At 31.2% G+C, this 13065-nt stretch overlaps 1 long non-coding RNA gene across 3 annotated transcripts; it reads left to right on the forward strand.

Moving 5' to 3' along the window:
• The first annotated feature begins 2394 nt into the window (after positions 1 to 2394).
• LOC136068041 (uncharacterized) lies at positions 2395 to 5234 on the forward strand. 3 transcript variants are annotated; one of them, XR_010629426.1, is made up of 3 exons: positions 2395 to 2994; positions 3313 to 3478; positions 4758 to 5234. It is a non-coding gene; the product is annotated as an uncharacterized LOC136068041 (long non-coding RNA). The 3 variants fall into 3 exon arrangements; XR_010629425.1 differs by having other exon boundaries at positions 2396 to 2994; positions 3286 to 3478; XR_010629427.1 differs by having other exon boundaries at positions 2433 to 2994; positions 3425 to 3478.
• Positions 5235 to 13065: the final 7831 nt, after the last annotated feature.

A 13065-nucleotide genomic window follows, 5' to 3' on the forward strand; every position in this document is an offset into this window, starting at 1 on the left:
TTAGTCATGTTGCCCAAGACAATGAACAATTCATATCACAATATGTTTAAACCAAATTGAAGCAGTAACTTTCAGTTAATTGGTTAAAGGAATGCAAAACCTCAAATCTGAGTACTTAGACCTAGATTAGCACCCAAGTCACAAATAAAAGATCAAATCTATAAATATGTTGGTTCCCCCTAAAATAATATCTACATTCCTAAGAACGCTGAGAGACTAAAGTCTAGGTAGAATTTGATCTTCTATGGTGTTTCCTTGGGAAAAAGAAACAGAGAGGAAAACATATTAGGAATTGAAATCTATAATTGCAACAAACCCTAATTAGAAACCCCCAAATCCCAAAATTAATAACAACCCCCAAATAAAAAATTTAGTAATTTTCTCAATGTCCTTGTTTGTTTTCTCAATTTCCTACAAACATTTGAGCCTCAAAGTTATTTTGGAATCAAAAACCACAAATTATTCATAAGCAAGTAGATTAGGACAACAACAACAAAATAGGAAGAGAGTAGTGAAGATTGAGGATTCAAGGTGATCTTACCAACGATCTGATACGTACCCCGAAAGATTCAAAGCCGGTGAAACTTTTCAGAAAAACAGGCCAAGGGGTTTTGTTTTCAGCGGTGGGGAAACCGATAGTGATGGTTCCAGAAAATTCTCTTTTAAGCTATTGGATTACAGTTCCGATGAACTCTGTTCTCTTTCCTTTTGATTGCAATTTACTGATTTAAACGGTTTGTTTTCTTTATGCTAACGTGTCAGCACATGATAAAAGCCTCTTAAAATACTGCCACGTATACACTTTTAAGTTAAAAGAGCCGCACGGTGCATCGTTTCAATATTGTACAGTATTTTAAAACACGGTGCATTTGGAAAAGACGAAAAAAAAACAATGATTCACTTTGTTAAGACACTATTGGGGAGCCTATTGGTATAAAAAGAAACCAACTGCTTAAAAAAAATAAAAAAATAATCCTGCAAGTAGAAATGAGAAAAGAGAGACAAAGAAATAGAGAGGCAGAGGGAGTTCTCCGTTCCCTCGCCAGACTTGGAGCACCGCTGCAAGTAGAAAGAAAAAACTATGGGCATCAACACCGTTAGGCTATATATCTGCCACCATCAGATCGTTAGAACCGGCTCCTGTATGCTTTTCTTTATTTTTTTAGATTTGGGTATGAAATATTACTTTTTATTGAGTTTTTTTGTTGGGAAGGTTTAGATTTGATTTTGGTTTTGATTCCTTTTTGTTTGAGGCTTTTGGGTTCTCCATGAAAATGTTTGTTTTCTCAATTTTTCGATTTATTTTGATATCACTAAGTCTTTCCCTGTTTTCTAATATCTGCGTTCATAATTTTTTTTTTGGGGGGTTTTGATTTGGAAAACACCTTTTGATAGCCTTCAGTATAAAAGAAAACAAACCGTTTAAATCAGTAAATTGCAATCAAAAGGAAAGAGAACAGAGTTCATCGGAACTGTAATCCAATAGCTTAAAAGAGAATTTTCTGGAACCATCACTATCGGTTTCCCCACCGCTGAAAACAAAACCCCTTGGCCTGTTTTTCTGAAAAGTTTCACCGGCTTTGAATCTTTCGGGGTACGTATCAGATCGTTGGTAAGATCACCTTGAGCCTATTTTTCCCCGAAACCAAACACCCAAAAACCTTGAACCAAAGAGAGCCATAATAGGAACAACTGGTCATGAGCCACAACCACAACCACAACCACAACCACAACCCATCCAAGCATCTACAATGTCAACAATAACAAGAATACAAGGTATGATAATAAATGATTTTGTTCTTTTGATTAAATCTATAGAGCCCAAAAGTTTAATGTTTTCACCTTACATTACACTTTGTATTAATGAGCATCCCACTTAATCCTAGATTTACCAGTTGAATGATGTCACTTCTCATTAGATGGGGAGTTCATATGCTTATAGGTGGGCTTGGTGAGAAGCCAAGAAGGTGAGCAGCTAGGTGGATTAAAATTGTTTCTTTTTGAAACATTGTTCAATGCTGCAGACAGTGAGGAATGCATACTTAAATGCTGCTATAGTCAAAAGATTTAAAAAAAGAAAAAAAAAAAAAAGAAGAAAAAGAACCCATAATTCTTCTTTAGTTGAATTGTTTTTAATTAGCCTTCTCTTATTATGATTTCCTGGGTATGTCATGTTTCTAAATTTTTAAAGCCATATCAAATGTTGNTTTTTTTTTTTTAATTTCATATAAAATGTTCATGAATAGTCTTTCAGTGGATTTTGTGTGTGCATATATATATATATATATTATATAGTCTAGTATTAACAAATTTGTTTTAATTTCCTATTTTGGTAGTTAACTTGGGACTGTTTTCAATTAACAAGTAGAACATTAACAAATTTGTTATTTGTTCTTTATGAAATGTATACATGTTGATTGTGATTTTTATATTGTAGAAGCTTACTTTATTTGTTGCAATTGACTAAAGCTGTTATATTGTAAAACTTAAAATGATTTCTATTTTGGCCGAAATTGTTAAATTTCCTAAAGATTATAATATATGCTAGATATAATTGGCCAATATAGTTTGCTTCTGTATTTGTTAGTTTTTTTAATGCTTAAATGATCAAAGATTGTAATACATTACAAATTATTGAAGGAGGCATTAATTTTCACGTAGACATTTTTTAGGTCTATTGCCATTCTACAGCACTACCTTAAAGTATGAATAAATGTAATCCTTCACCAAGCCAATTTTGGGATATATTACTTATCCTACCATGTGTACCAAAAGTGCTAACCTCTGTTGTTTAGCATTTGATATCAGAAATGTGCTTGAAATGTATTTTTTTGGCTTTGGATTATTTAAAAGATATCTAACTTAAATCTATATTAATATATAGAGATGAAAGTAGAAGCTTTTTCCTGCAATTAAGACCGTTGCAACATTTAGGAAGCATTTGGCAAGGGAAAGTGCTCACTTGGTTTTAAACAAAGCTCTCTCTAATGCAAGGTGATTTTTTATTTTTTATTTTGGCTTTCTTTTTTTTTTGATTTTTTTTTAATATAAATTTTTAGAAGAAAAACCAAAATCTTGCGATAACTATGATTTATGTTTGGCAGTTTAGGTATATGCTTTGTTTTGATTTAGGCATTTTGGTCAAATTTCAATCTCCCTCTCTCTATGCTTTACCATTAGAATTTCTCTGCCTTTATCTCAATTTTTTTCTTCTTTGAATAAAGTTTATTTACGGTTATGGGCTCTCTTTCTATGTTTTTTTTTTTTATTTTTTTATATATAAAGAGTGGATCGGTGGGTTTTAATGATTAGAATGTAGATACTGAAAAAGTATAGCCAATAGAAATAGTATTTGGAGAAGATAAAGTATTCAAAGAGGATGATCAACATTGCTATGCTGAAACTTGGGAATATGGTGTTGCAGAGAAGAAACAGGACAAAGAACCCTCCCACCACTGACCTGCCGGAACTGCAAACAGTAAGTTTTCCTCTTTATTTTTCAATTTGTGCAATAAATATTATCTTCTTTTTTCTATAATAGTTGGATTGGTTTGGATGTATATCTTTGGGTTATATGTGTCTTTGATTAAGGTATTTGCGTTATGATGGTGGTGTATAGGTTAAAACACATAGGAATGGAATTAAAGTCGATGACGTGACTAGCACAAGAAGTAGGCACACTCTGCACCACTTAGCAGTGGCGCATCCCAAGTGGAAACTACATCACATCTCTTTGACTCACCAAACCCACCCTTCATCAAAGCCCCGCTGGCTGCAATGCTTAATAGAAAACATTTTTAGCTATAGTCCAGTATTTCTTCTTTTCTTGGTTTGGATGGAATCAAATTTTTTTGGTAGTTATGGTTGTGACTCCTATTTTGGTAGTTAACTTGGGACTGTTTTCAATTGACAAGTAGAACATTAACAAATTTGTTATTTGTTCTTTGTGAGATGTATACATATTGATTGTGATTTTTATGTTGTAGAAGCCATTAAGAGTAGGAAAGAATCCTTAAAATTGCTTCTAATATTGCTGCATTTGGATGATTTAAAAGTTATATAGGCATGGCTTTATGCATAAACTTGTGATTTTTTTTGCTGCTTTTGCATGTTTGAGCTTTTGACATCTGATTTTTTGAGTGAAGATAATGGGCTTTTTCTCCTCAGTCTATGTGTGTGTTTAATTGTAATATATGTGTTCCAATTTTGGTATTATTCAATTCTAATATATGGGCGTTGCATTGTGTTAATCTTATAGGAGTCTAACACTAATCATCTTGAATGCCATTTGGATTTTTGGTACATGTTAGTCTATTGGTTAAATATTTTCGTACTTTTAGCTTCTATTGAGAGATGATGTCTTTAGGAAATGTCTTTGAAATTCCTATCCACAATCTATCTTTTTCTGAGTTATTTTTTAAAGATGATGCTTATTCCTAAATCAGTTTATGATTCTTGATATGCAGATTATTTACAAATAGAATGTGCTATATATATATATAAATGTTATTCCAAATACTTGCTGAACATTGAATTTAAATTTTAAATTAGTTTAGTCTTGGTTCCGTGAGCATTCAACATTACAGGCATTCTTTTTTTGCCTATACCCAAAATTTTGTACATGCATGTGTTTGCTGCACCTATACCCAGTTAGTGACAAATAAATTGAATGATTTATGTTAATAATAATCCTTTGAAGTTTATAGAGTGCATCATAGTGCACCATTCTCTAATTTATGTTGATGTTACTTTGTTAGGTCTTAATTGCTATTAAGAGCCGGAGAGTAGTTGAGAAACTGCCAGAGACAAATAAGAAAATGGCTATTAATGAAGTTGAGAAGAGGGCAAAAATTGTCAATATCCTTATGAACTGAGAAATTTATGGAAAAGGATTGCGCTAAAAAGCATCAAGTAGATGTTCATGGCTTAGGAAAGGGATCAGGTAGCTGCAGATTTTTCTATGAGATTTCATAACTGTAACTTTGATTTAGTGCTACTATCTTTTATTTTTTTATAGGGTGGTACAGTGCAGTATTGATAAAACTCTATAATATAACTTTTACAAGAGTTTTAGTTTTTTATTTTTTTCCTACCCTAGGATATATCTTTTGTCCGGTTTTTGTATTCTTGAAATTAATTGTCCTTTGTGTAGTTTAAATTGGATTGTTATAGTAAGAATCCTGTAATCGTGACAAACATAGTTTGTATAATTGAGGTTCTTTGTATTTTCCTTATTCAGTATGTCTTCATGTCTTCATCTGACCATATTTAATGCATAAACAGACCTTCAATTTTAAGGGAGTTTCTCATCATTTAAAATAATAATAATAATAATAATAATAAATATAAAAGGGAAGTTTTTTTTTCCTTTAAAAAAATTAGTATACTTCTTTTAATTGTCTATGGAATTATCATAATATTTTTATGATATCATGATAATGTTTGATTGGCTAATGAAGTTAGCACAAAATTTTTGTATCAGGATCATGTTTTAGAGTTTGATAGATATTAGTGAAACAACTAATATTCTACTAATAGAATTTTATTATGATTTTACATATTTTTTTGTAAATAATAAAAAAATTTGCCCGCACATTGCGCAGGTCATGCACTAGTTAGACTAAAGTTTAAAGTTGAGAAGTGATAAATTATGCTAAATTATGCAAGTCATCAAACACCTCCAAACTTAGAACTTTGTTTGTCCTCAAACAAATAGAAAATAAAATAAAAGACAACTACATACAATATCAACTAGACCCCATAGAGAAATATCATCACTCACCAAGCCATGATCTGAATTTAGATTTCATCACTAGTAACTTACTCTTTTGACATCAAAGATAGTAGGAAAATCAATCAAAAAAATTCAGCAATTTGTCAAGCAAGAGTTAAACGTTTACTTCAACCTAAAGCTAAGTCCTTGAGTGTGTGTGAAATAGTCAATTTAACTCCAAACCACCAGCAAATTCAGATAATAGTAGAACAACTGAAATCAGAAGAATTCTCTCAAAACTTCACCCCATAAGTCCAATTTTCAGAAATCCTCTCCACTAACGTAATCAAACACCAAAATCAGAGATCAAAAGGTCTTTAATAAATGTTGTAATGATAGGCCACAGGGTGAGGGCTAAGAAAGAAATGGATATGGAAAATCAAAGCAAACTAGGAAAATACTTGGTAGAAAGAACAATAAAAAAGATATTCACAGGATTCACACCATAGCTCTTTCTCGACAATATGCTCATACTGATGACAATATTGTTGCTATACTCAAAAAGTGGAGTGTTTTTTTTTTTTTTTTTTTTTTTTTTTTTTTTTTTTTTTTTTTTTTTTTCAAATTTATTAAAAAAAAAAAAAAAAAAAAAAAAGAAAGGGATCACAACTTGATTAATCTACAATTCAAAACAAGGAAGAAAAGAAATCTAGGACCACCACAACAATAAGCACTTCTTAGTAGAAACATTATCAAGAGTAGCAAACCCTATATGAAGAATACAAGGAGTTGGAATTAAAGAGTGAAATAAGAAGCAAAATGTAAAAGAAAAGGAACATGGGAATCGAATTGTAGGTGATACGTACCCAATCCAAGAAGCATCAACAACAACAACATCAACTTTAGAGTAGGATGAACCATCCTCCTCATCCTACTCCAATCACTGCCAATCAAAACACAAAAAGTCAAGCATCACACACTCCACAATGTCCACATAACAACAATCATTACAAACAGTTAATAAAAACCTTTGCACTTATAAATGAAAAAACTTGCATATAGGGAAAATTAAGGAGCAGTAACTTCAAAAATCAAAGCTTTTCTTTAGACCCAACAGAAAAAAAAAACCATAAGTATCTCATTTTGTTCCAATTTACACGCAAAGCACATTACAATAATCCTCAGAGTTGTTATTAAATTACATAAACAAAATGTTCCAACTTCCATTCAGTTCAGTTAACTGATCAGAGCAAGACAGTACATTTTCTTAAAACAATCAAAAAGTCCCAACAATTAAAAAAAAGAACAACACCAACCAGAAATGTTTGAATACATGAAATGGGAATTGGAAAGGTCAATATGAAGAAGTGGATTCGATTAAATATAGTAGGAATCACAGAGTCCCAAAACAAAACAAAACAAAAAACAAAGACAAGGACAGAAATTCAAAGACATGGGATTGGGCCTACGGCCTACCTGTACCGATAATCAGGATCTCGTGTTCATAAATAGCCCAAAACTATGTTGCCACTCTACCGGACACCCCTCGCGATCAATTGGACCCCACCCACCACTCCGTTTTTCCAAAAAAATTTCCTGGAGATTAGAGAAAGTAGAAATTTTTTTCAATTTTAATTTTGCAAGGAAAAATTCCCGAGCTTTTTATTATTTTCTCGCTAGCCAGACAGTGAAAATTGAGGTTGATAATAGATTTTCTAGGAATAGTTGTTTTCTGGGGAAGAGTGGGGTTTATATGGGGGTTGTTGCTGTGTTGGTTATGGAAGTGGAAGTGGAATAGGATTTCCTCTTTGCTTTTCAAAGAAAATGCGCCATTATTAACATTAACATTAACAAACGGCACGGAGTTCAGACAAACATTGCAAATGTGGGTCCAACGCATTTCGAAGAGACGAGGGGTAAATTAGTCAAACGGGAATCTTTATTCCTTATTTTTGGGTTTTCATTTTCCTTTTTTTGGGATTTTCTCCAAAACCTCGTTCAAATTTGCTAATTAAGAGTACACATGTCTAGGGCTGTTTACCAAACAGCTCAAGTAATAAAAACAGCATCAAAATCACCTGTAAAATAGCATAATTGCACCGCATCGTATGCTGCAATGTAGATATAAATCGCACCACACCCTCTCTATATATTAATTGAGTAATTTTTAAGCACTCTTGGAGTATAGAGAATGGTACTCATTTTTCTCACATTCATGGTAAGCTCCGCTCATTAAATTCATAGTGGAGTCCACCGTGAATAGGAGAGGAGGGAGCACCATTTCTCCATTCCCTGGAACTACCTAAGAATTTTTTTTTTTTTTAATATTAAATACATTATTAATAGTTTAATAACCCTAATTTTCAAAAAAAAAATAATAATAGTTATTAACCCTAGCAAGTGTTAATTAGGAAAGTCAACTCAAAATAAGAAAAATCAGCTCAATAGTTTAAAACTTGGCCTAAAATAAAGGAAAAAAACCAGTTTTGGGCTGGATAGGAAAAGTCCAAATTTTGAAAAATATACTAGTTTTAAACCGTTTAAATCATATCTTCTACATAGTACTATACATGTGACCGCAAAAATGAGGTGAGGTGCGATGCGGTGTGGTTTTGGCTAAACTCTAAACCACATCATACTACACATGTGACCGCAAAGTGTAGTGCTAAAAATGACCCAAAACCACACAGCACTACGAACACCCCTACTCACATCTTTTATTAAAAAAAAAAAAAAAAAAAAACTCACATAAGTTATTGTATAGTAGAAAAATAATCACATTTTAGCCTATTTAGTTCAAAATTCACCCACATCATATAAATTCATGATTGCTACATAGTGGAATTACAGTGTTGTAAAAATATATGATTGCTACAATAACTATATAAATTTATAGTGACACTATTCATTTTAGCATTTAGTGATAAAGGAAGAGAGCGGGTGGTGGTGGTTATGTGAAAAGAAAGAGAAACAATTTAATAAATTAATATTTTAATGAAATGTAGTGTAAAATAAATAATTTAATATGAGGTGTTTTGAAAAGTTAATATGTATATAGTAAAAGTAAGTTTTTATGCAAAAATAGATTGAAATTTTTACAAGAGTTAATTCAAATGTTCTCAATGTATATCTCATAAAACTGACATTTTTAACTTTTTGTTGACTTCTTCTAGTGTTGACAACGAAAACTTTTAAAAGCCCACATTTTATATGTAATTGCTCTAATATTTTTTAGTTTAATTTAAATTTTAGATTTCCCATAAAATCTCTTACATGTACATTTTCCATTGTCACATTATTTTTTTTTTAAAGTAGAATATATAATTCAAGAGAAGTGTTATGTCTATAACATTTGTACAACATTTTTACAACGAATCATAAGTCATAGGGGGCAAGTTGTTATTGAATTTCATTTAAACCTACCACTAATTTTTTTTTCCCACCAATAACAACCCGACTCTTATGATTTATTGTGAAAATGTTGTGAACATAATATTTCTCATAGTTCATTTTACAAATAGAGAAATGCTAATAAATACCCTTAAGGCAATGATTAATAATCCATTTAAAAAATGTATTTATGAGAAAAAAAAAGTAATTAATGACAATTGCAATGATTTCATCATTAATGATACATAGCTTTTAATATCTATCATCATTATCAAATTTAGAAATAAAATAGAAAATATTGAAATTTATTGATCTTATCTCACCATTAAATACATTTCAATGATATTTAATGGACACTTCAATAAAATAGTACAATTTAAAAAGAATGAAACCTTTTTATTTAATGAATGGTTTGTTGATCCCCAAAAATTTAAAAGGCAAGCCCAATGCAAAGAAACCAAATCATACTAGTTTGGTTTCTTTGAAAAATATATTGGTTTCAAACGGTTCAAATCGTATCTTATAAACGGCACCGCACATATGACCGCAAAAATGAGGTACGGTGCGGTTGTAATTTGGCCAAACTCTAAACCGCACCGCACTATACATGTGACTACAAAAATGAAGTGTGATGCGGTTATGGTTTTGGCTAAACCACACCACAAAGTGCATACTAAAAATGACCCAAAGCTGTAACGCACTGCGAACACTCCTACTCACATCTTTTATTCCCAAAAAAAGAAAAAGAAAAAAAGAACTCACAAAAGTTATTTTATAGTATAAAAATAATCACATTTAGCCTATTTAGTTCAAAATTCACCCACATCATATAAATTCATGATTGCTACAGTGTACAGTGTTATAAAAATATATGATTGCTACAATAATTGTATAAATCTATAGTGACACTATTCATTTTAGCATTTAGTAATAAAGGAAGAGAGTGAGTGGTCATGGTTGTATGTAAAGAAAGCGAAACAATTAAAAAAATTAAGAAAAATTAATATTTTAATGAAATGTAGTGTAAAATAAATAATCTATCTGAGGTGTTTTGAAAAGTTATATTGTAAATAGTAAAAGCAAGTTCTTGTGCAAAAATAGACATAAATTTTTACACGAGTTAATTTAAATGTTCTTGATGTATATCTCATAAATTTGAAAATTTTAACTTTTTGTTGACTTCTTCTAGTGTTGACAATTAAAACTTATAAAAGCCCACATTTTATATGTAATTGCTCTAGTATTTTTTAGATTAATTTAAATTATAGATTTCCCATAAAATCTCTTACATGTACACTTTCCGTTGTCACATCATTTAAAAAAAGAAAGTAGAATATATAATTCAAGAGAAGTGTTATGTCCACAACATTTTCCTAACACTTTCACAATAAATTGTAAGTCGTAGGGGGTAAGTTGTTATTGAATTTAATTTAAACCTACCACTAAGTTTTTTTTTCCTCACTAATAACAACTGTAACAACCCGACTCTTATAATTTATTGAAAAAGTGTTGTGAAAATATTATGAACATATCATTTCTCATGGTTCATTATACAAATAGGGAAATGTTAATAAATAGCCTTAGGACAATAGTTAATAATCTATTTAAAGAATGTTTTTATAGGAAAATTAAAAAAAACAATTAATGATAATTGTAATGATTCCATCATTAATGATACATAGCTTTGGCCAAAACAAGTAGCAAAATGCTCCTGTTTGCTAATGATTCCATCATTAATGATTTCAGAATATGGGCATTTTGTTACTTGTTTTGGGCGAAAGGGGACAATGCCCATTTTGTCTCATAGCTTTTAATATCTATCATAATTATCAAATTTAGAGATAAAATAGAAAATATTGAAATTTATTGATCTAATCTCACCATTAAATACACTTCAATGATATTTAATGGACACATCAATAAAATGAGAAATGATACATCTACAATATTTTTACAACAAATCCTAAATGGCAGGTTGCTATTGGTTGTTATTGTTGGGGCAAAAAAGTAATCTTAGTGTTAGGTTCAAATTTAAACCAATAACAACTAACCACTTGTAATTTGTTGTAAAAATGTTGTAGACGTAACATCTCTCCAATAAAATAGTACAATTTAAAGAGAATGAAACCTTTTTATGGGGAAATGGGCTTTTGCCCTTATTATTATTTTTTTAAATATCTAGAATAAAGTCCCTATTTTGAAATTTTTTAGCAGAATATCCTTTTTTTAAACTCGATTGTAACAAAATTGAGTTATATGTATATTTTTAAGTGAAACTCGATATTAGCAAAGTCGAGTTTCACTTAAATTTTCAAAAAAAATTAAGTAGCAAAATATGCATAGAATTAAATTAAAAACAGATATATTTTACTAAATAGTTTTAAAACAATGACGTTTTGTTGTATAGTTTGTAAATTAAGGATAAATTCTTCACCTTTTTATTTAATGAATGGTTTGTTGATACCCAAAAATTTAAAAGGTAAGCCCAATGCAAAGAAACCAAATCATGGGCCTTGCATGGTCTGTCTAGAGAAAGGATCTTCTGTGAAGGGAAATAGGTAAGGTGCTTTCAAGTAGCAAGTTAAAAAGCGAAGCAAGAACAAAAAGAATAAGGAAACACGTAGAGGTCCATTATAAGGGAAAACAGTAGGATTGAGGAAAGAATTAGAGAATGGTAATTTTAGGAAGAATGCAAAATGTGTGAATGAGAACTGTGGGAGAGGTGGAGAGTAGAAAAAAAAAAAAAAAGAGTGAATGATACTTAAACATGATTAATATAATAAGACCACAAATATAATAATGTTTTTTTTATAAATAACTATGAGCTATAGTGCACGGTCAAAAGTAACTTTGCAGTATAGCTGAGAAGCCAAAATATTTATAGAAACAGGATAGGAATAAGAATTCCAGTTTGTAGAAACACTTGGGGTCTCCACATTGATCTGAGACCCCAAATCTCACAATTCATATGTAAAGTCTTAAGACCTACTTAAGTTTGTGAAGTTTAGGATTTATATGCTTTGTGGCTCTCTCTCCTGAAGGAAATTATACTTGAGTTCTATGGTCAACTAATAAAGTTCATTGAAGTGTTTACTTTCTCTAACAATATTTTATTTAATTCCTTATTTGCGAATGTGTTTTGTTGTATCTTGGGTTTGTTTATGCACATATTGGTCTAGCAAATCGATTTCATTTGATTGCGGTGGAACCGAGTCTAATCCCACTTAGCTGCCAATAGACCCATTGCTCAATATTGAGCTTGGGCCTAAGGAACTGTTTTAAAAAAGGACCCCACATGGTCTAAAGGGAAATTTGGCACCGTGGAATCAACCTATGTGAGAAAAAGTGAATATATTATCAGAGAATCTAATAAATTTTCAAGTGGAGAACAAAATAAAAGGAAACTTTTTTGTCATCTTCAAAATGAAATATAGTGAGACAAGATTAGTTTATTTACATTTTACAGGTCTCTTGGCAGTCCTTAGGAGTCAGGGACGAAATAATGAAGTCAGTTAAAACAAAACTCACCAAAACCCGAAGTAACAAGAGATGTCATACGTTACCACTTACCAGTATTATTTATCGGAATGGAACACAAATTATATTTTTCCCATGCATAGTCTTAGATTTAGGTATTTGTGGCCGTCAAATTGACAAAGTCATAAAAATTGATGAAGTTTACAAACTACGAAACTTGTGAACTTGAACCCAGAGTTGTCGATGCAGGACCAGGCGAGACTTTCATGGCACAAGAGGAAAAAAAGACTTTCGCTTGTGAATTCTCATTGTGTGCGTGGGTGGCTGGGTGGGATGCTTGTGCTCATGCTTTTCTTTCGTAATGAGATGGAGATGCATTGACCAAAGTGTCCTCCACACAATGGCCCCCTTGTGGACTGTTTTATATATTTATTTATTGCTGTATGTAGTGCAACACTGGTGTCTCTTTCACTGTTGGACATTGT

Source organism: Quercus suber, unplaced genomic scaffold, assembly GCF_002906115.3.
Source record: "Quercus suber isolate HL8 unplaced genomic scaffold, Cork oak 2.0 scaffold_96, whole genome shotgun sequence".
In the NCBI taxonomy this organism is placed as follows: domain Eukaryota; kingdom Viridiplantae; phylum Streptophyta; class Magnoliopsida; order Fagales; family Fagaceae; genus Quercus; species Quercus suber.